At 45.9% G+C, this 20,881-nt stretch overlaps 1 protein-coding gene across 1 annotated transcript in view; it reads right to left on the bottom strand.

Annotated features, from left to right (window-relative positions):
- RTL9 (retrotransposon Gag like 9) overlaps positions 1 to 19,593 on the bottom strand; it is a 37,582-nt gene extending 17,989 nt beyond the window's left edge. The window contains exon 1 of the mRNA XM_004092488.3: positions 19,033 to 19,593. The gene's annotated coding sequence lies outside the window, so the exon portion shown is untranslated. The remainder of the gene's footprint in view (positions 1 to 19,032) is intronic.
- Between the last annotated feature and the right edge of the window lie 1,288 nt (positions 19,594 to 20,881).

The raw sequence follows: 20,881 nt of genomic DNA, 5'->3' as shown, positions 1-20,881 counted from the left end.
CTGTTGACTCAGGGCTTTGGCATCAGTTAAAATGCCAACCTCTTGGGAGGATCAGCCTCTTAAATCTCCCATCCTAAAAGCAGGTTCTGATAGAGGGACAAAGAGAGAGGAGGAACGTGAAATCATTCTAGGTACAAACATGAGCCTCAGAACAGGAGTCTGCAAGCAGGACCCAGGCAAGGCCAAAGTGCCAAGAAGCTCTGTTGGCAGAAAGGGAAGATTCTATTCTTGCTAAAATGGGGTACAGGCAACTTATTGGGGCAGAGACTCAGGATTTGGGGAATAAGACCCACTTACTGTAACTGGGGTACAAGAAGGAGGAATAATCTCATGTACTAACATAGGATAAGAGACAGGGGAACTCCCTGCAAAGGTGCCCTCAGGCTGAATTACCTGAGTCACTGAACAAGGGCTCCAAAAATGTTATGAGGCCTCAGTACACGGAACAAACAGATCTAACACTCTGCTACCCCCTCAATCCTGGCATTTCTTCAGCCCAGAGAGGGTAGGTCAAAGGAGGGGACCACACTAAGATTTAGACTTTTGAGACCCTCTTCCCACCCTTTGCTTCCTCTGATACCAGCATTGAACTCATTCCCAAGGAGATTCTTGGTAGATACAGTGATTCACTTCATTTACCAAGAGCTATAAGGTATGAAGAGGGGTTGCCCATGTACAGCCACTGGTCAAGGATGCAGCATCCCCACAGCTCTATGTGGGCTCCTTCCTAAGGCCTAGTGGACACGGTTTGGATTAAAACCACTTGGGTGCAAATTCTGGCTCTGCCACTTACTAGTTGTGTGGCCTTGGGCAAGTGGTATAATCTATCTAAACCTCATCTGTAAAATGGGCACAGTAATAGGAGCTATCATATAATGTTGTGAAGACTGAATGTGATGATGCATGTACAGCCCAGTACAGTGCCTAGCACAAAGGAAATGCTTAATAAAAATCAGCAATGATTAACATTCCTGGCTCTCTGCTTATGCTTCATTGCCTGAGGATAGGTTATAGCAGCAGATCATCCCACTCAGTGCAAGTCTCACAACTGCAGGGGTCAGGGGCTCACCATCTCCTTCAGTTAATGTCACCCTCTCACCTTTTCCTCCCAGTCCCACTAGAGAGCATTCCTAAGCCTTTCCTCTCACTAGTTCTGATCTGCTCCATCCCCCTGCTAACTAAATAGATGGATTCACTGCTAAAGATTCGAGAAATCACTTCCTTGGCTTTCCCCAGCCACAGACTGAGCTTTGCTACCCACCTCCTACAGGTGAAATGGAATCACTTCTGGGAGATCAGGGTCCAGAAGGATCCAACTCCTGAAGCGCTAACAAAGCAAAGTTTTCTGTAGGGCTCACTCCCACTGTGACTCTCAGCTCCTGAGGCTGCTGGCCCATAGCTGCCCTCCTCCTCCAACAGCCCCACTCTCTACCTCCCTCAGGGGACTCCCTTGTCTGGGCCCCAGAGGCTTTCCATAGCTTCCTCTCTGTGTCCCTCCCCATCCTCTCCTGGGGATACAGAGTTCACTCTTTCAAGGGATGTGGTGACAAGGAGCTCAGCTTTCTGTGCAGGCATGCCCTCAGCATGTTCTCTGCATTCTAGTCTCCCTTCTCTGCTCAGCAAGAAAGAGGAGTGGGAAGCACCCCTAGTTAGGCTTATGGTACTTCTAGAATCAGAAGACAAGCCTATATCCTGTCAAAGTAGACTCTGATGATTCTCAAAGTAATTCAGCCTGAGAGTTTACTAAAATGCATATTCCAGCAGTTACCTGTATAAAGATACAGAGCGGGTTTGTGCTTCAGCCCTAGAATCTGAATGTTTAAAGAGCTCTCCTTAAGCCACACCTTAAGAAACAGTGCATTCTATCTTGGTGAATGAGGGTAAGGGGTGGGGAGGAAAGTCACACAGCTGGGTCGCATAATGAACCCCAGCCTACATCCTGACTCTCCAGGAGCACATGGAAATGCCTTCGAAGTCCTGACCCAGTCTTGTCCAAGCAGCAGCTCCGAAGCTAGTTCACAAAGACCCTGAGCAGTTTCAGCTATCTAGACTCCAGACCTAAATCAGCGATGCTAGCAGTCTGAGGTGCAAAATGCACAGCGATTCATCATTTAGAACCATTTTGAGCTAGTTGGGGCTATAGAAGACATTACTGGTTAATAGCACAGTGGAGCCACACTGGCAGGCTTTGCCTCTTATAGGCTGTGTGACCTTGAACAACTTACTAATTCTTTCTGTGATTTGCTCTTTGCCTGTGAAATGGAGACAGTAATAATACCTCATAGTGCTGTTCATGTGGAATTATTAATTACTTCATGTAACCTGTTTAGAACCATGCCTCCCCTCAGCAAAATATCTGCTATTCTTGTTACTATAAATATTATACATATATATAAACAGGGTTTATAATATTTGTGAGGAATAAATGAGATGATGAGTGTAAAATGTTCAGAACTATTATTGGTGTGGTTCCAGGGATTTAACAGAGAAATCAGTAGAAGTCCTCAAGGTGTCAGAGACCAAGGCCATCCGGGATAAATATTTCTGGTAAAGGGATTGGTCAAAGGTCATTCAGAGACTCAGAAAGAAAGTGGCAGTTAGGGTTCTCTTACATCCAGAGTGTAACTAAAACTCTCATGCCTAACTTGTTGCTATAGATTTGGGGATTATGGGATTTTGTTCTGGGACCTGCTAGGTCTAATTAAAGTGTTAGGACTCCTAGGAGACCGGCTGTGGTTTGCACAGACAGGAGCTTGAAAAATGCTGTCATGAATGTGCTCCCAGCTCTGCAGCAGTGGAGATGCAGTCAGTGACACTGAGTGCTCCAGGGGTCACTGTAGAGTTGTGGTCTTTGTCCTTGCTGCCCCCCAACCCACAGCTGTTGATTTATTAGGTTTTGTTAGAATATACTCCCACACTAAAGAACTCCAGAGCTGAAGTGACTGCCCTGTCCTTGCTTCATGGCCCCTGTGCAGACATGAGTTCTGTGCACAGAGCTCCTCCCTCCCTCCTTCCCTCCTTCCTCCCTTTCCTTCTTCCCTCCCTCCTTCTTCCCCCCTCCCTCCCTCTTTCCTCCTCCCCCTCCCTCCTTCCTTCCCTTCTTTCCTCCCTTTCTCCTTTCCTCCCTCCCTCCATCCCTCCCTTCCTTCTGTCACTGGCCCGAGTGCAGCCCTGGAACAAGGACCATGATCATGAGGGGAAAGGGATGATGTTTCTGGGAAGGTCCAAAGAAGAGTGTCTTCTCACTCCGGGCTGGTGTCCCCCACCACCTCCCTCATTAAATACTGGTGTTCACCTGGCTCTGTCCCTAGCCCTTGCCCTGGACGAGTGAAATGGGAGAGGAGAAACCCCATCCAGTCCCCTGAGGTCAACCAATATCCCTTGACTGTGGTGGCTTTCCAGCCCCCATGTCTCGCCTGGCCTCAAAGCCAAGATTCCCAGTTTCTTGCTGGACATGTCCGCTATCCAACACTCCAAACCCAACAAGTCCAAATGGACCTTGTCGCCTGTCTCCCCTCACTCTCCCTCTCTACTAACAGTCTTGTGTTCCCTGCCCCAGTTGACAGTATCACCACGAACCCAAGCTGGAACCTCAGGGTCCTTGTCACCTTTTCCCTCTCCTTGACCCCATGACAGCCAGCCCTGAGGTTTCTACCTGTTGACATGTGCCTTGAGTCATCCCCTCCTCTCGGCTCTCACTGCCACAGTCGTGGTTCAGAGCCTGTTCTGCTTCTTGCCCAGACCCTGGAGATGGTCTCCCAATTGGTCCACATGCAGCTGGCCTCTCTTCCCTCCAATCCTTCAACACCCTGGTAAGGACTGTCTTCCTAGTCTGTCCCGAATCTGCCTTAACGAAAAGCTCCAGTGGCTCCCTCTTGCTCACAGAACAAAACCTTCAGCTTGGCCAACAGGGCTCTGAATAGCTGACCCCAAACACTCGTCCACTCCCCTCCTGCTGCTGCCAGTGGTGCCCCCAGCTACAGTTGTCCTGCCCTTTGAAACATGCACTAGGCCCTGTCACACAAATACTGCTCGCTTTGCCTGGAATGTCTTCCCCTGCCTCCTCTGTTCCTCCTGACATAACTTGCCATCCCTCAAGATGCTGCTCAAGCCTTCGTGGAGCCTTCCTCAACTTCCCCAGATATGTTCCTCTACCACAGCACCTATGGGACCATGAGGGCTTATGTGTGCCTCGGTCCCTCCCACTAGATAGGAAGGCCCCAAAGTTTGCCTAGAACCATATTGAATTCTTCTTTATATTCTCAGTACCCACAAGCTTGGATAAAATAAGGTACTGGTTTCCTCATTTGTAAACTGGAAATAAAAATAATAGTTGCTAAGTCCTGTAGATAGAAGAAATAAATGAGATAATTTATATAATATGCCGATAATGACAATGAAGGTGATCATGATAAGAAGAAAGGCTAGTTCACACTCATTCAGGGCTTTCTAAGTGTCACTGTCCTAAGCTCTTTTCATGATTGAGAGTGAGCCAAATAGCTGAGTCAATCCCTGGAAAGTGATTGTGTATGTGTTTGTGTATGTGTTTGTGTGTATATGTTCATGTACATGTATGATTAGCATAATACAAATCATCTATGTATAACATATAAACTTCACAATGTGCCTGGTGTTTATTAGGAGCTCCAGTTTTTCCCTTTCTTCCCCCATCTCTCTGCCCTTCCTCATTACCCTTCCTAGTCATCCTCCCATCCCCTCCTACCCCAGGCCTGCGATAAGACAGATGAATTCAGAAGGGGTTCCTGTGTCATTGTCACTGACAACAGACTGCTTAGTGAAAGAGAGAGAAGTCCTTGGAATTGCCTTTGGACTTGGTATCTAAGAGTTGTCTCCTCATTCAAGTTATCACTTCTTTGAGGATACGGGCTATGCACTACCCCTGTTGTGTCTCCCATAAGCACCAGCACAGTGGTGGGTACATAGCAGGTACTCAATAAACTATTTGACGTCAGGCTCGGCTTGAGGGTCCTGGTTTTCAGCACTCTAAGCGTTTTCAGCAATCACTGAGGCAGGTCTTGGAGCCACAGCTGACAGGTTCTCACGAGCTCACAGACAGCAGCAGCTGGAGCCACCCGGGAGCAGCCCTCTTGGCAGTGCTCTGCTGGGGATGGACCACCAGGCCAGGAGGTTGAGGACCTGCTTCCCGGACACAAGTCTGCCACTGACTGTCTGGGTTGCCCTGTGCAAATCTCTCCACCTCCCTGAACCACAGGGTCCTCACCTATAAAATGCTGCTCCTAGAAGCGTCTGAGGATGCATGACATGGCAGCTGTGAAAGCTCTTTGCCAAAAGGCTGTGCAGAAGTGAGGTGTTGCTAATTTCAAGTGCTGGGACTTCACTCACTTGGAAACATTCAGGAAGCAGGGGTGGGGAAAGAGAGAGCAGGGACTTGCATATCCAGGACATATGGGGGCCTATATTTGTTGTCCTCCTGTTTAATAGCATTAGTGATTCAAGCTGGTGCTGCCTGTGGAACACTCTGTCTTTCGGGATCCTCAGGGACAGGAGGGGTTTCAGAGCAGCGAGGCTGCAGCCAGCACACAATACAGTGAAAAATAGAGTGATAGCAATGAGGTGCCACGCTCACAGGTTCATACACATGCATTTACACTGCTGACGGCCCCCAACGCTGCCTCGCAACAGCAGCTGGGGCTAATTACAGCCAGACAGCGCCTTCTCCAGCTCTTCTCTCGAAGCTATCAACCCTCCCCACCACTACCACCACCACTCACCCTTGGGGATTGCCTGATCTCTCAGAAGGGGTGCTGCTGATGCCACAGCTAAGTGCCTAGAAAGAACCCGGCGGGGGGGTGGAGTGGTACAAGGGAGTAGGAAGCCGCCATGTGGCTCCCTGTCTTGCGAGAGTGGGTAGAGAGGAGGAGATGAAATGGAAGAGAGCTGGCTGAGATACAGATGCAGCTTTGTGTTAACAGATGTGCTCTCCTGGCAAGAGCGAGCCTAGGCACTTAGCCCCTCCCTTCTCCTTCATCTGGATCCACCCAGGGATCCCCTCTTAACTCTTCTCCCTCTTAAATCCCCAGCTTCCTCTTCAACTCAGTATCTGCCATAAAGCTCAAGAAATGTTAAATAAATGAATGGGTGAATAAACACATAAACCCTCCCCAAACCCTTAGTACTCCCAAACCCTGTTCCCACCTCACAGGCTGTAATGACTCCATAAGCCCTTTCCTCTGCTTTTCCTCCTATATACTCCCTTTGGACAGTGTCAACTCTCACCTAATATGCTTCTAACTCCCAAATCTCTCCTGGTAGCCCAGACCTTGCCAGCTGCCTGAATGTTCCCCCTGCTCCTCAAACCTAATGTGCCCCACATTAGAGTCTTCAGCAATGACTTCCCCAGGGGTTTTCTAGCAGTGAGTCCTGATCTGTCAAGGGCATATGAGAAAGAAGGGCCTGCTGTATGTGCCCCCAGCAGGACAGGGGCAATGAACACATTGGCAAAGTCATCAGGGCAAACTTCTGATCCCAGGGTCTGTCTTCACACCAGGATACCAAGGTTTTTCCCATCAACCTTTTAACTGTCAGCCCTCCCTCCCACCCATAAGGAAAGCCAAATTAAGAATGAACTGCCAAATTGGAGCTAACTGCCTAATGTGGGCTTCTAATTGGAACCAGGCAAATTGTTTATATAAAGAAAAACCCTTGAAAAGGAGCCCATGTGAACTGGTGATTATTTCTTCTTCAACATGCACTCTCTCTCCCAATCCCGCTCTCATTGCTTCAGAATCCTGGTATTCCTCCCACCTTCATCCCTCAGCCAGCGCATACACACACACACACACACACACACGCACACGCACAGCCTTCCCCTCATTTTCCTTCTCATGAACCTTCACTTCATGTTGGAGCCCTGTCCCCATGATCACTGCAAACCCCCAGGTAAATATTGAACCAAGATTGGTGAAAACTGGAGATATTATTCCACCAAAGCAGTGTTAGAGGGAAGGCCCCCAGAATGTTTACTGAGAGTTCACAAATTATTTCCTGATCTTGGCAAAGATAGAAAATAAAGCCCCCCTTTCCTCCAGGTCCTCCTAGATTTGGAGAGCAGCCAAAGGAATGGATTACAAACACAGTGGCCCTTGGTTCCTGACAGCCTCAGGGCCTATGAAGGCAAAATCCAAGTTTCTTCATTCCTTTTCTCAGGGAGTATTGAGTATCATACACGAGTACAAATGCAAGGTGTCATTATAACCAGCCATGTTATGACCACATCTAGGGATTTTGTTTTTAACACAAGGTGAAAGATGTCTCACCAATTTCAGTTTGACATACAAGATGCAAAGTAATTTATTCAAAGCATTCCTGTGTTTAATTTCAAAACAGTCATTTATTCCTTAGCAAATCTATGTTGAGCATTTCAAAGAGCTGTAATTCATGGTTCCTGCTTTCAAACTCCTCCTTTTCTGGTTGGGAAATGAAAACCCTATATACAAGGGTTAACTGACAACACAAGACCTTGCCAACTTCCTTCTCATGCCTAGTGTGGCCTATATGGCTCTCACAGTTTTGGCAGTACTGAAAATTTCCACTCTATTGCTTCTGTCACTACTGTTGATCTCCTCTCCAATACAGGGTGGTGAGTAGATGTGTCTCTAGGGTGCCTGGGTTCATATCTGTGTTCCGCCATTCACTAGCTATGTGACCTTGGCCAAGTTATTCAGCCTGTCTAAGTCTGGTGCCTCCTCTGTAATGTGAAGATAATAATAGTAACCTACCTCACAGCATCACAGTGAGAATTAAATGAGTTAATACACACAAAGCACTTAGAATGATACCTGACACATAATCGTTGCTCAATAAATGTTAGTAATTATTATTTTCCTGGTGTGCCTACTGTTCTTTGTTAATACCAGAGGTCACAATTCTTATTGGGCTTCCAAGAGAAGCTGGTAAAGTACCATATTCATTAATCCACTCAATCAACAAATATATGTTGAGCATCTACGAGTCCCTGAGTTAAGCCCTGGGATCATATAGACAAAGAAGACATGGCCCTTGCCTTTGGGACTAAACAATTCACTGGAAGAAGTCCTGGATTAATAGTGCCCTGATGCACTTGGAAGAACCAAACACAAATCCTCCCTGGAAGAACATGCTCACAACCCAGTTTTCATAGGATTACCAAGGATAAAGTCAGGTTGAACATGAACTCAAAATCCAAAATTACAAAGAACACGATGAAGCCAGAAACAATGAAAACAGAATCAGGTCTTCAAAGACCTCAGGTAGTGCAATTAGGTGATATAAAATATAAAATAAGTTTTACATGTATTAAAAAACAAAAGAAGATCTTGAAAACATTGCCAAAGAACAAGATACTAACAAAAAATTACTTTTTCTGGCCAGGCATGGTGGCTCAACACCTGTAATCCCAGCACTTTGGGGAGGCTGAGGCGGGCGGATCACTTGAGGTCAGGAGTTCAAGACCAGCCTGGCCAACATGGTGAAACCCCATCTCTACTAAAAATACAAAATTAGCAGGGCATGGTGGCATGTGCCCATAATCCCAGCTACTTGGGTGGCTGAAGCAGGAGAATCACTTGAACCCAGGAGGCGGAGGTTGCAGTGAGCCAAGATTGCATCTCACTGCACTCCTGCCTCGGCAACAGAGCAAGCCTCTGTCAAAAAAAAAAAAAAAAAAGTTTTCTCTAAGTATCATCCTTTTATAGATGGCAAAGAGAAGTGAGGTGACTCCTTCAATGTTACATAGCTAATAATGAGGGATTTAAATCAGGTTTTCAGTGTCTACTGTTTTTTGGCAAACTCAGTGACTAGAGTTGTATTATTTCTTCCCTGAGTCACTCAACAAGTGAGATGATTACAAAGTACTATGCTAAGTCTATAAAAAAAATTAAGATGAACAAAATAGAGTCCTTGCCCTCAAGTAGCTTAAAATTCAGTAGAGAGGCAAGACTACACACATATAAAAATAATTATTAATATCAGGCTGTGTGGTAGAAACTACTGTGGTGTGGAACAGTAGGAGATGAGAATTGAGCAATTCTTGAAGAACAGGGTGGATCTACAGGGAAGACAAGCTTTGAATTGGCCAGTGGGGTAGAAGAGATGGAACAGCCTGACAAAAGCCATGGAGAAAGTGAACCTACAGAGCAGTTGAAGGAGGAGCAAGTGCATTTGGCCAGTGCGCTGGATACACGTAGGGGCAGACCTGTGCCGTCGCATCGGACCCTGAACTCAGAAGAGCCCTATGCTTGGTTTAATGCTCTCCTTTGCTGCTATCTTGAAATCCTTGATTATTTTTTAACACAGGGTTTCACCTTTTCATTTTGCACCAGGACCCTCAGATGATGTGGCTGGTCTTCCATAGGGGAATGGGGGGAGGTATGGTTGGGAAGGCAGACCACTCTTGGGAAGGAAGGATCTGGAATTCCACTTTGATATTTGCCCTGCAGACAATGAGGAATGACTGAAAGTGTTTGAGCAGGGGAGGGATAGGGTGACTGTGGTTTTAGAAAGCCACATCTTGGAGAGAGGGGGAAGTGTTCAGATGGCATCAGAGAAAGGAGAGATGGGAAATAGTCAGAAGGCTATTGCAATAAAGCAACGGGGGCCTGGACAGAAATAGTGGCTGATGATAAGGAGAAGAGGAAAAGGTCATCATTGATTCAGTTATTCATTCTGCAGATGGTTATGACTACTGAGCACCTATAATGTGTTAGTCTTTGTGCTAGGAGCTGGGATACAGGAATGTACAAGGCTCTATCCCTAACCTCAAGTTACTTACAGTTCAGTGAGGGAGGCAGATAAGTAAACAGACTATGGCAGCCTGATAGCCCTGTGTGCTAAGGGCTAGGATCAGATTACACTTAGATTGTTGCGGGAGCCTAGAGAAAGGGTCCAGACAGAGAATTCTGAGATTCCCAAGAAGTGATATCTGAGCTGCATCCTGAAGGCCACAGACAAGGCACAGAAGGTCACTCCAAAAAGAGGGAACAGGATGTACAGAATCATGGAACATCTACTGTGTGCCAGGTGGGGATCCTAGCTCTCAGACTGGTAGAGAAAGCAGACAACTAACCAGAGAAGAACAAGAGAATGTATCTAGTGCTATGTTGTGGACACTGTGGGAGTACAAAGGAAGGGCATCTAACCCGGACTGGATGGGTGGGGAAAACTGTTCCTTAGAGGTGTCTTCTGAGCTATGTGTTGTAGATGAGATGGTGTTGGCTGGGTGAAGGGAGGGAGGAAGGGATGGGCACAGCAGTGGGAATGATGTGTGCAAATGCACAGAGGTAAGAGACCGTGTGTGGCTCTAAGAGAATTGTAAATGACTCCTTGTGATTCAATTCTAGAATGAACAAGCAAGAGCATGGGGTTGGGGGTGGTTATGACCAAAGAGATAGACTTTAAATGCCAAGCTAAGGAGTTTGGACTTCATCCTATAGAGCAGTAGTTCTCAGCCTTGACTGTATATTAGAAGCACCTGGGGAACTTTAAAAAAATACTTATGACTGGATCCCACCCCTAGAAACTGATTTAATTACTCTGCAGGAGAGGCATTAGAACTTTTAAAAGCTCCCTCCATTTATTTGAATGTGCAGCCAGGATTGAGAACCATGGCTCTAGGGGGCCAGTTCTCAAATTTGAGTGCTCATCAGAATCACCTGGAGGGCTGTTAAACACAGAGTGGGGTGAGCACTCAGAATTTCTGATTCAGTAGGTACTCTAATGAGTACATACTCTAACAAGTTGCCAGAGATGCTGGTGTTGCTGGCCCCAGGACCCACATTTTGAGAGCCTCAAGTCTCAGGTGTTGGGAGGCTATTTACAAGTGTTAAGTGGAGGGGGTGGAGGTGTGAAATGATTTGATTTGCATGTTTGAAACATCACTCAGGCCACTTTGGGGAGAATGGTCACAGAGGAGGAAGGAGAGAAGGTGAGAAAACCAGAAGGTATTGTAGGAATCAAGGCAAGAGATGTCTGGAGGTGGGAGGAGTCCTGAACTAAAGCCCTGGCAGTAGGAATGGAGAAAAGAAGTGACATTCAATGAATGCTTAGGAAATACACGTGGCAGGGCTTAGTGACTGGCTGAATGTAGAGGTGAGAAATAAAGACGAGTGAACTACAACTCTTGGGTTTTTGCCCTGGCCAACCAGTGACTCCAATTTTACTGGGCATGGTAGTTACTGTAACAAAAAGTTAAATGTGTTACCAGGCTTAGGGTAGGACATGGGAGAGGGGGGCATTTCTGCCCTCAAATCTCATAGCAATAGTCCCAGGGAATTCAACAGGCATCTCTCATTGTCCACTCAATCCCTATTTTCAGCACCATGAGTCCTCACCTTGACCCTAATCAACTTGGGATTCTCCTCAAAGTACTCAGAAAGGAAAAGGAAGACGGTGACAACCCTGACATGATGGCCACCCACCCAAGCTCCAGGTATGAAGCCTGCTCCTCTGGAATTACTTTAGGTATGTTTACTTTATTCTTTCATCATTTTAACAAATATGTATAGGGCTGCTGCCCAGAGGAATTTAAAAATATTTAGACGCCATGTCTCACACATAGGTAAGGAATTCATATCTCCTCTTACATAACCAACAAAGCAAATGCAGCTTAAGTACAGCCTGAAAAATAATTCATTCTACATAGATTCAAAATGTCTAAAAATGAGCAGTTTTCCAGTGCATCATTGGTCATGACTATTTGTAAGTCTCCTCCGTGAGCAAGTAGACTACCAGCAATCAACAAGACCAGCAGGAATGATGGATGGGATAATTGTCCATTAGGGTACAGATAACTTTTGTATCGTGGGAGGGTTCGACAAGATAGAGACATGATAGATGGAAGAAGAGTTAGCTAATATAATAGGAGTTGCAGCTCCATTTCTGGTGGTAACTATTCTCTGGCTGAATCGATGATTAATCAAAGACACATTCTCATTTGAAACACTTTGCTCACCGGTGCACAACCCCCGCTTTAGGTTAAATTTAATAGCATCATTAAAAACTGCTGTTCAAGACATTCAAATTACTTCTCTCCAGAAGAAATCAAGCCACAATAGAGAATGCTTTTGTGAATCCCTGGAGGGCAGGGGCCATGCAGGATGTGTGTGTGTGTGTGTGTGTGTGTGTGTGTGTGTGTGTGTGTGTGTGTCTGTGTGTGTGTGTGTCTGTGTGTGTGCACGCACGCGCGCGCTAAACTTACAAATCCTCAATGCCTAGCACAGGAGCTGACACAGAGCACTCAATAAATGTTAAAGTGAAGTGAAATGAATACATTTTTCTATTCATTCATCTGTTTATTCCTTCGACAGACATTCATTAAATATAGGAATTAAAGAGCTCAGGCCCTGGAACTAGATGCTTCAGGCTTCAAATTCCAGCTCCAACCAGCTGTATGATCTTGAGCAAATGACTTAGCCTCTCTCAGCCTGATGCCTGCTCTGTAACGTGGGGGAAATAATAGTACTTGCTCCTGTAGGGCTGCGTGAGGATTAAATGAATTAGTGAGTGTTTAGCAAAGGCCCTGGCCCATAGTAAGTATTCACTATAGGGCAACTGTTATTGTTGTTGTATATGTTAGGCTAGGCCTTTCTCAAGTAACTAGGTCGTTAGAAGAAGCACAGAACCTCTTAAGAAATGACAAGGCTTTTGGCCAAAGCTGGTTTTCATTAAAGTGGTTATTTATGGTTCCCAGCCCAGAGCCCCACTGCCCTAGGCCTGCCATTCCTGGCCTGGTGCCCTCCTGTGGCAGCACAGGCTGTCTCTAGGTGGGTTGTGCTCTCTAGAGAAGCCTGAGAAATTGCAGAGTGGGAAGGTGAAGGAAGAAGGTAAGAGCTGGCCAGGATCCAATTACCCATCAACATGCAACCCCTGCCACACCCCCATCATTAACTCCCTTGGTTGCCTTTCTATGCTTTTGTATAGCTCTTCCTGGCAACATTTCTATCTACTAATTGCTATTTCTAATGTTTATCCTCTTGGCTCAGTTGAACAAGATTATCCTTGATTTTAATTTTAATTTTCAGGCGACATAGTAGAGAATACTTGACTTGGGAGCAGGAGGCAAGGGAAGCGATACAACTCAGTGATTATAAGAGGATTCTGACATAGAAACAACTGGTCACTGAAGAGCTGTGTGACCTAGACATTACCTAACGTCTCTGAGTCTCAGCTGTAGAAAAGGGAAAGCGAGAATACTGTTGTCAAGACTAAACGAAAACCACCTAGCATACTGCCTGGTTAACGGTAAAGTACTCAATAAATGGTGACTATGACTATTATTTTGAGGTCCCTGATCTGGAAACAGAAGCCCAGAGAGATTAACGGGACAACACTCATGTTGTTATTTGGTGGCAGAGGCTTCTTGCTCCTTGTTCTCAACACTAACCCAGGCCTGCCTCTTTCAAACCTTTTACAGAACCCCATTTACACATACTCTGATATACTATTTATAATTACATGCTTGGTTTTTTGCCTGAGGTAGATTTAATAAATTCAACTGTATTCGTCCCATAGCTGTCTGCCTGGAAGGTCTTATGAACAACTCCAGGGCAGGAGCCATAGGTTGCTCATCTAATATGTGCTCAATAAATGATTGGTGAGTGAATGTTAAGCTTGCAGTCAATTACCTACCTGAGTTATGGATGTCCCATACCTCCTGGGTTACATTACAAGCAGTGCAGAAAAGTAGAATGGGTGCAAGGGACTCATGCAGGCCTGGGTTTGAACTCTACAACTGGTAGCTGGGTTCAAAGCACCTAGAAGTGCTGGAAAAATGCAGTTCTGGATAAATAGAGGAGGAGAAACAGTAGCAGTAGTAGTAATAATAGTAGCAGCAGCAGCAGCAGCAGCAGCAGTAGTATCAGCAAAAAGTGGAGTAAGAAAACTTTTCTAAGGATGAATTTTGTCCTCAAGAGCTGTGACAGGCCCACAATGTGCTATGTGGAGGAAGTGTGGTGTAACTGAGTCAGATAAACCTGAGTTTGAATCCTAGCTCTCAACTTATTAACTGAGTGTGACCTTGCATTATGTTTCCTGAGCCTCAGTCTCTTCATTGTAAAATTAAGATAATGATAGTACCTACCTCACAGCTTTGTGGTGAGGATGAAATAAGATATGGTATATAAAGCATATCATAGCACAACACCTCACTCATAATAATGTCTCAAAAAAAGCTATTTGATGAATTAATGAATGTGCATCTTTAGCAAAATGCCATGAAAAAACTACAGACATCCTTTAGCATCTGCCTGAGAGGAGAAGGAGGAAGAGACAATTCCAAATAAGAACTGTCTCAATACTTAACCACCTGTTTCTTACCATGCAACACCTAACGTTGGAAGCACTGGAAAAAATTGCGTGATCAGAACAAACCCTTCCCAGTGAATGCATAGAGAGAAGCTGCTATTTCACATCATAGCTACACAGTTGCTGGACCTGAGAGAGTCCCTCAGAGTGTGAATAAGTGTTTGAAAAGACAAGTACAGGGCCTGACACATACGGAATAGTTGATCATCTTGGTTCCTTTCCTACCCTTCTCCCAAATGGGTAGAAACAAACACACCACTAACCAACAAAGCAGCAACAGAAAAACTGAGTTAAAGTGGTTGAGAACTGATCATGGCAGTGACCTTACTGAATGGACCCTTCACTCTTGGCTCTAGTGTGACCTGCCAGCCTGGAGAGCCTCTCAGGCTGAGCAATTAACCCTAGCAGAAAAGTCATGATGCCACCACATCTTCTCCTTCTCCTTCTCTTTCTCCTTTTCCTTCTCCTCCTTCTCCTTCTCCTTCCTCTTTCTTTTTCTTTTTCTTTTTTTTTTTTTGAGACTGAGTCTCACTCTGTTGCCCAGGTTGGAGTGCAAAGACACAATCTCGGCTCACTGCAACCTCAACCTCCCAGGTTCAAGCAATTCTCCTGCCTCAGCCTCCCGAGTAGCTGGGATTACAGGCATGTGCCACCACGCCCGGCTAATTTTTGTATTTTTAGTAGGGACAGGGTTTCGCCATGTTGGCCAGGCTGGTCTCCAACATCTGACCTCAGGTGATCCGCCTGCCTCGGCATCCCAAAGTGCTGGGATTACAGGCATGAGACACCGAGCCCGGCCTCCTCTGTCTTCTTTATGAGCATGAAGGGTACAGGACATGACAGGGTGGGATCAACTCACGGCCTAGGCTACAAAAACTGTCTTTTCTCCTCTTTCTGTTCTTTGCCCCTCAGCCCCCAGTTCTTGTTTGGACATGCACTGAGAATAGCATTTAGGATTCCTGCATTCTCTATCTCTTTTTTAATGTTTGGATTGGCTGTTCGCCAAGGCAACTGAATAGCATTTTCAAGGAGCAGGTGAGTTTGGGGAAGATCTCTTATCTTTTCCAATATATTAACTCCATGTGGGTTAAAACCATCAGAGACCCTCTTGGAAAGAGCATATAAGTTCTCCCAGGGCTTCCAAATTAAAGTCCCTACAAGAGACCCAACAAGGTTGTCATTTTTAAGGGAAAAATACCCAGGCATGGTAGTTGCTGCTAGGAAATTTGAGAAGTGACCTGCAGGTTACATTTCTGATGTGAAAACCACTTTGTGTTCTTTGTAAGCAACTGTTTGATGTGTGGCATTGCAGTCATGGGTGTGAAACATCTGGTTTTAACCAGAATGTGGGTGATTTGCTCACAACTGGGGAGGACAGGTAAATAGGGCTTTGCCTCCTGGTCTCGTATCTGGCCCAGACATGCAAATTCCAGTCTGCAAACTTACTCTTCTCTGCCAGGATTCAATAGGTTAAAGTCAGCAATTGGCAGAGGTCTGCCTGTGGTTACACTGAGTGGCACATGGCAACAGGTAAGGACAACAAAAGGCTGCCAGAAAAGGGAGCCCAGCTTGTCTGAGGGCCAGGTAATCTGACTTGCCAGTCAGGGGAGGGAACAGGTCCTGGTTGTGGGCCAATACTGGAGGTACAGAGAACAGAACCAGAAGAAACCTGGGCAGGGAAAAAGAAACCACAGCTACCATTTGTTGAGCACTTACTCTGTGCCAGGCACTATGCCAAGTCTGGGTGTGTTCTCTCATTTGATCCCAGCCAGAGCCCCATTTTCCAGAAAGGGAAGCTGCAGCCATAAGGCAAAAATAGATCAAAACTGGGAACTTAGAACAACACAAATACCAAAGCACCCAGAAGGCAAAGGAGTTGGAGCCAGTTGCCAAGAAAACTTCAGGAACCTGTGTTCCTTATAGCCATGGCCATTGAGATTTGGCGATTTGCATCTAAGCCACTCCATCCCTTCAGTTGACTCCCTTATTGGGTCAGCTTTTCCTGTCACACCTCAAGGTGGTTGGCAAAGGCACAGAGCTGGTTTGGCAAGGACCAGGACCAGAAGAGGGATGAACAGGTGTCTGCAACAGATTCCTTTGAAGAATACTTTAATGGCCATATGCCATAAAACTCAGGCTAGCATGCCAGTGGAAGAAGAGGATCGATGAGTTGAAATAGACAAATTGGCACACGAATTTGAGCTTTGTTTACACTTCTATAGTCAATGTTACTCATTGCCTTGTGTGGAAATAAGATGTTCTGCCATCAGTAATACCTGTCGATAAATGCAAATATGCTCGAATTTCATTAGCAGAGGCCCCTGCTTAGGCATACTGACAATTGCAATGAAAGCACAAGTCCTACAGAAACTAGCACACAATACAAGTCACAACACAACTCTGACCCGTGACTTATCTACATAGTCTTCCCTCACAGACATTAGGTCTCATTTGTTCTTGAGCCAAAATTGTCCTTGGCTCTGATCAGCAGTTAGTGAACAAATGACACTGTATTGCAGCATCCTGCCACTAGGGTGTACAACTCCCACACGCATGAAAAGCAAGCATCTCTCACCTTCAGACTGCTGTGCCTACAAGCAGCAAAGTCCAAGTGCATGAAAAGAGTTAAATCCCGCTTGGTCCCTTGAAGGGCTAGAAAGCATTTTAAAGGTGACATACATCAGAGTGATCCATTTACACTGGCTGGGCTGTGCAACAAAGTCAGAGGGGCTGGATGAGAACCTTAAACAATGACAACACAGTTGCATTCCCAGCTGTGTTAAATGACCAGCATATCATGATTGCCTTTTCACGCAAATATCAATGACATAATCCTAACAGGCTTGCAGCTCTCTCGCTGGTGTAATAAAACAATGACCCAATTATTTTCAAGGGCTGAGGCAGCAGATGCAATGACTGGGTATGTTGTGCAGGGCGCTGTGTGTGATGGACGGGGCACAGTAGGGCAGCAAACTGTGTGCTGAGGATCGGAAACCTGCCTCCTGAGCCAAAACTCCTGCCATTCATTTGGTCGGAATAAAAATAAAGCCATTCAGTATGAAAGTTCCCACTTGTTCTCACGACGGAGGCCAGTTGGGAAAATGTGGTGCAGCACTGACTGAAGCAAATTCTGTTTAAAAAACCAGCCGGTTTGTGGGTATTTGTTTATTTATAACTGCCCGACCACCACCTCCCCACACCCTGCCTCATTCTGCAAAGGATTTGAGATGGGATTGGAACACTGAAAGTTTGTTTAAGTCCTAAACAGGTCCAGCTACTTTTTAGACCGATGACAAAATGAAACCTTTTGGATCAAGCCCCTTGCTCTGTGGAACACTGCTTTGGTTTTCCCAGTCAGAGCTAGTCTTCCTTGTACCCTGTGGTGAGAGGGACCTCTTGCACCAGAATACCCTTGTGCCCAGTGCTATGCTTGACCAGGGAAATACACATGAGCCCATAAGCCTGAAGCCTGAAAATATTAAGGAATATGGATTCATTTACTCCCTCACTCATTTGCTCATTCAACGAATATTCCTTGGTAGCTATTCCAGAACAAGCTCTCTTTCAGGCACAGGGGAAGCAAAAATGAATAAGATCCAGTCTCTGCACTTGAGAAGCTCCTCATCTAATAGGAAGGACAGACAAGTAAACAAACCCCTGTTCTGCAATGTGGCCAGTGCTGTAGTAGAATCGTGCCTGGGGGTGGCGTGGGAGGTGTAGGGTAACATGAGGTGGGGGCTGCAGGTGGCATAGATGATTTAGTTTGTGGACCTGGACTCAGACTGCCTTGAGTTCAACTTTTGGTTCTGCCTCTTGCTAGCTGTGTGACCTTGGGCACTTTTCTTAACATCCCAGAGCCTCAATTCCTTCGTCTGTTAAATGGAGCTAATAATAGAGTTGACGTCATTGGGTTATGATGAGGATTAAATGAGATAATCTGTGTCGAACACTTAGAACAGTTCCTGGCACATAGTAAATACCCAATAAAAACTTAGCTTTTTATGCTTTTTATTTCTTTTGTTTAATTTCATAAGACCGTGTCTGGCGATGAGACTCCAAGGACTGGTTTCTAAAACAGAACTGTTTTCAACAAACTCTTCCCTTTTAGCCTGATTTTTTTTCCTATGGAATGACACAGTTCTGCCATAATTTTTCCCTCAGCAACCATATGTCTGGCAAGAACCTCAGGAAGAAAATATTTTCCAGATGGTTTTGCTTATGTCAGCCTACTATGTGCCAAGCACCACTCTAGAGGAGAGGGACACTTTGCTGAGTGACACAGACAAGGTCCCTGTCCTCTTGGAGCTTACATTCCAGTGGGAGAGACATACCATAAATAGACAAATATAAATAGACATAATTACCCAGAGCAGTAAGTGGGGTTAAGGAACCATTGCTAATAAAAGAAATGTAAGGGAGGAACAGGAGGCATCTAACTGTGGGTGGTCAGAGAAGGCTCTTCTCAGGAGGTAACATTAAGCTGAGACTGAAAGGTTAGGAAGGGGCCTCCCATGCCAAAAGCAAGAGGAAGGGCAGTCCAGGCAGGAGCACGTGCAAAGGCCCTGGGGCGGGAAAAGACCGAGAATGTTGCAGAAATGGAAAGACCAGTGTGGCTGAGACACAGAGCCCTAGGAGGGAGGTAAAGCCAGCAGGATTAGTACATGCATTTTGAAGCTGAGGAAATGGAAAGCCCAGAGAGATGAATGGACTTACCCACAATGCCTTGCACAAGGTAGGCGCTCCATATGTTGTAGAATTCACAGTCAGTAGGGCGGGGCTGAGGCCCTTTGCCTTCCAAATCGGACTGAGATTTCCCACCACAACTAGGAATCAGCTACCCAGGGAGACTGAAACATACAGTCGTTTTTGTTGGTGAGTCATAGGCAATGCACATTAGAGTGTGGGGTCGAGTGGCCCCAGCTGCTGCCTGTGTGTGTAAAGGGCGGGGGTGGGCTCAGGCCGTGGCTGAAGCTTTTTAGCATGTTTATGATGAGCTGAAAGAACTCACTGCTTAATTTAAAATACGGCTCACACATACACATACAATTCAGCAGCTGGAGGAGCTGCCAGGAAATGAGACTAAGTGTAGAAAATTGGAGGATCAGGAATATCAGGTATTCGGCTCCGTTTCCCAGCTCCCATGGGCTGTCTCTGATCCCATAAGGTCCCATCTTCCCTAACAAACTCTGGGAGATCAAGACATGGTTGGAGACCGTGGCAGTTTGGGGAAGGGAGGCCTCGCCAGAGCCCCTGACGCTAGCTACACTGATTGCCCCACCCGGCCTTAAGCTTGCCTGCCTTCCTCTCGTTCATGTTGCTTGAAATCTGACGGCTGGAAAAACTCATTTGGCCCCGATCACTAACTGCCTGTGCTAGCTGCTGCTTTTCCTGATTGTGTGTATCTTGCCTCCTCAACCACACGGGGGCCTTCGGCACACGCTTGAGGAATTGAGTTGTTTTCTTTTGTATTCACCGCAGCTCTCAGCACAGTAGTACTTACACATTGAGAGTCTCGAGTGTGTTTGCTCATGGGTTGCAAGACAGTATCATTTGAAAAGCCTTTGGGGCAGAGTACCTGCTCTTAATTAAAAAAATAAGAACCTGAACTTGACAAAAATGTGTTAGACCATCAGGCGTATCTCTGGTTTCCTTCACATTGTTCCTCTGCACCCAGAGTCCCCGGCCTGCATGCCGGATGAACCTACAGCCTCTCAATCAAAATGCTCCACGAGTCATCTCTTTGGGTTCTTTGCTCAGAATATCCCTTCTGACTGGGATGCCCTCTCTCCCAACTCTACCAATCATAACCCCATCTCACCCTTCAAGGCCAAATGTAAATGCCATCTCTGGCATGAAGCTTTTCCAGGCACAATTCATTGCTCTTGCCCCTGAACATGGCACTCTGTGTCCACCTCTTTTATGGTACAGGCCGGTGGACTGGAATGACCTGGTTTCAAATTCCAACTCCATCACTTCCCAAGGCTACCTCCATTTTCCCTTCTACAAAAAGGGATAACAACATCAGCCTCAATGGGATGTTGGAAGTTGCCAATAAAATAATATCTGCAGCCCACATAGCACAAGACTTGGCCTCCAGAGCTCAGTAAGTGTTTTTCGTCATCATCATCATCTTCGTCATCTCTGGGGAGCAGAAGAATGTAATAGTTCCAGAACTGGTTTGCTCCGTTCTTAACCATGTGACCTTGGGCCAGTCTCTTCCTCTCTGAGGCTCTGTTTCCTCATGTGTATAAAATGAAGTGATAATAGTTTACCCACTTCCGTCACAAAACCTGCTGGGAAGATGCAAAGACATAATAATGTAGGCAAGGTAAACTGCTAAGCACAGGGCTTATCACATTAGAAAAATGCTCATTTGGGTCTACACACCCCTACAACCTAGAAAACTCCTTTAAGGGCACCGACAATATTTTACTTATCTTTGCATCTCTTGCGGCCTAGCCTAGCCCAGAACCTCTGCAGCTGGCAGACCCACAATAAATCATTGTTGAATTGAATTGAAAACCCAAACCAGATGTGCCTCCTCCCCTGTCAAATGAAGCTT

This window comes from Nomascus leucogenys, chromosome X, assembly GCF_006542625.1.
Source record: "Nomascus leucogenys isolate Asia chromosome X, Asia_NLE_v1, whole genome shotgun sequence".
Taxonomy (NCBI): Eukaryota; Metazoa; Chordata; class Mammalia; order Primates; family Hylobatidae; genus Nomascus; species Nomascus leucogenys.
Note: the sequence above shows the minus strand (reverse complement) of the source record. Positions and strands in the feature narration are given on the sequence as shown.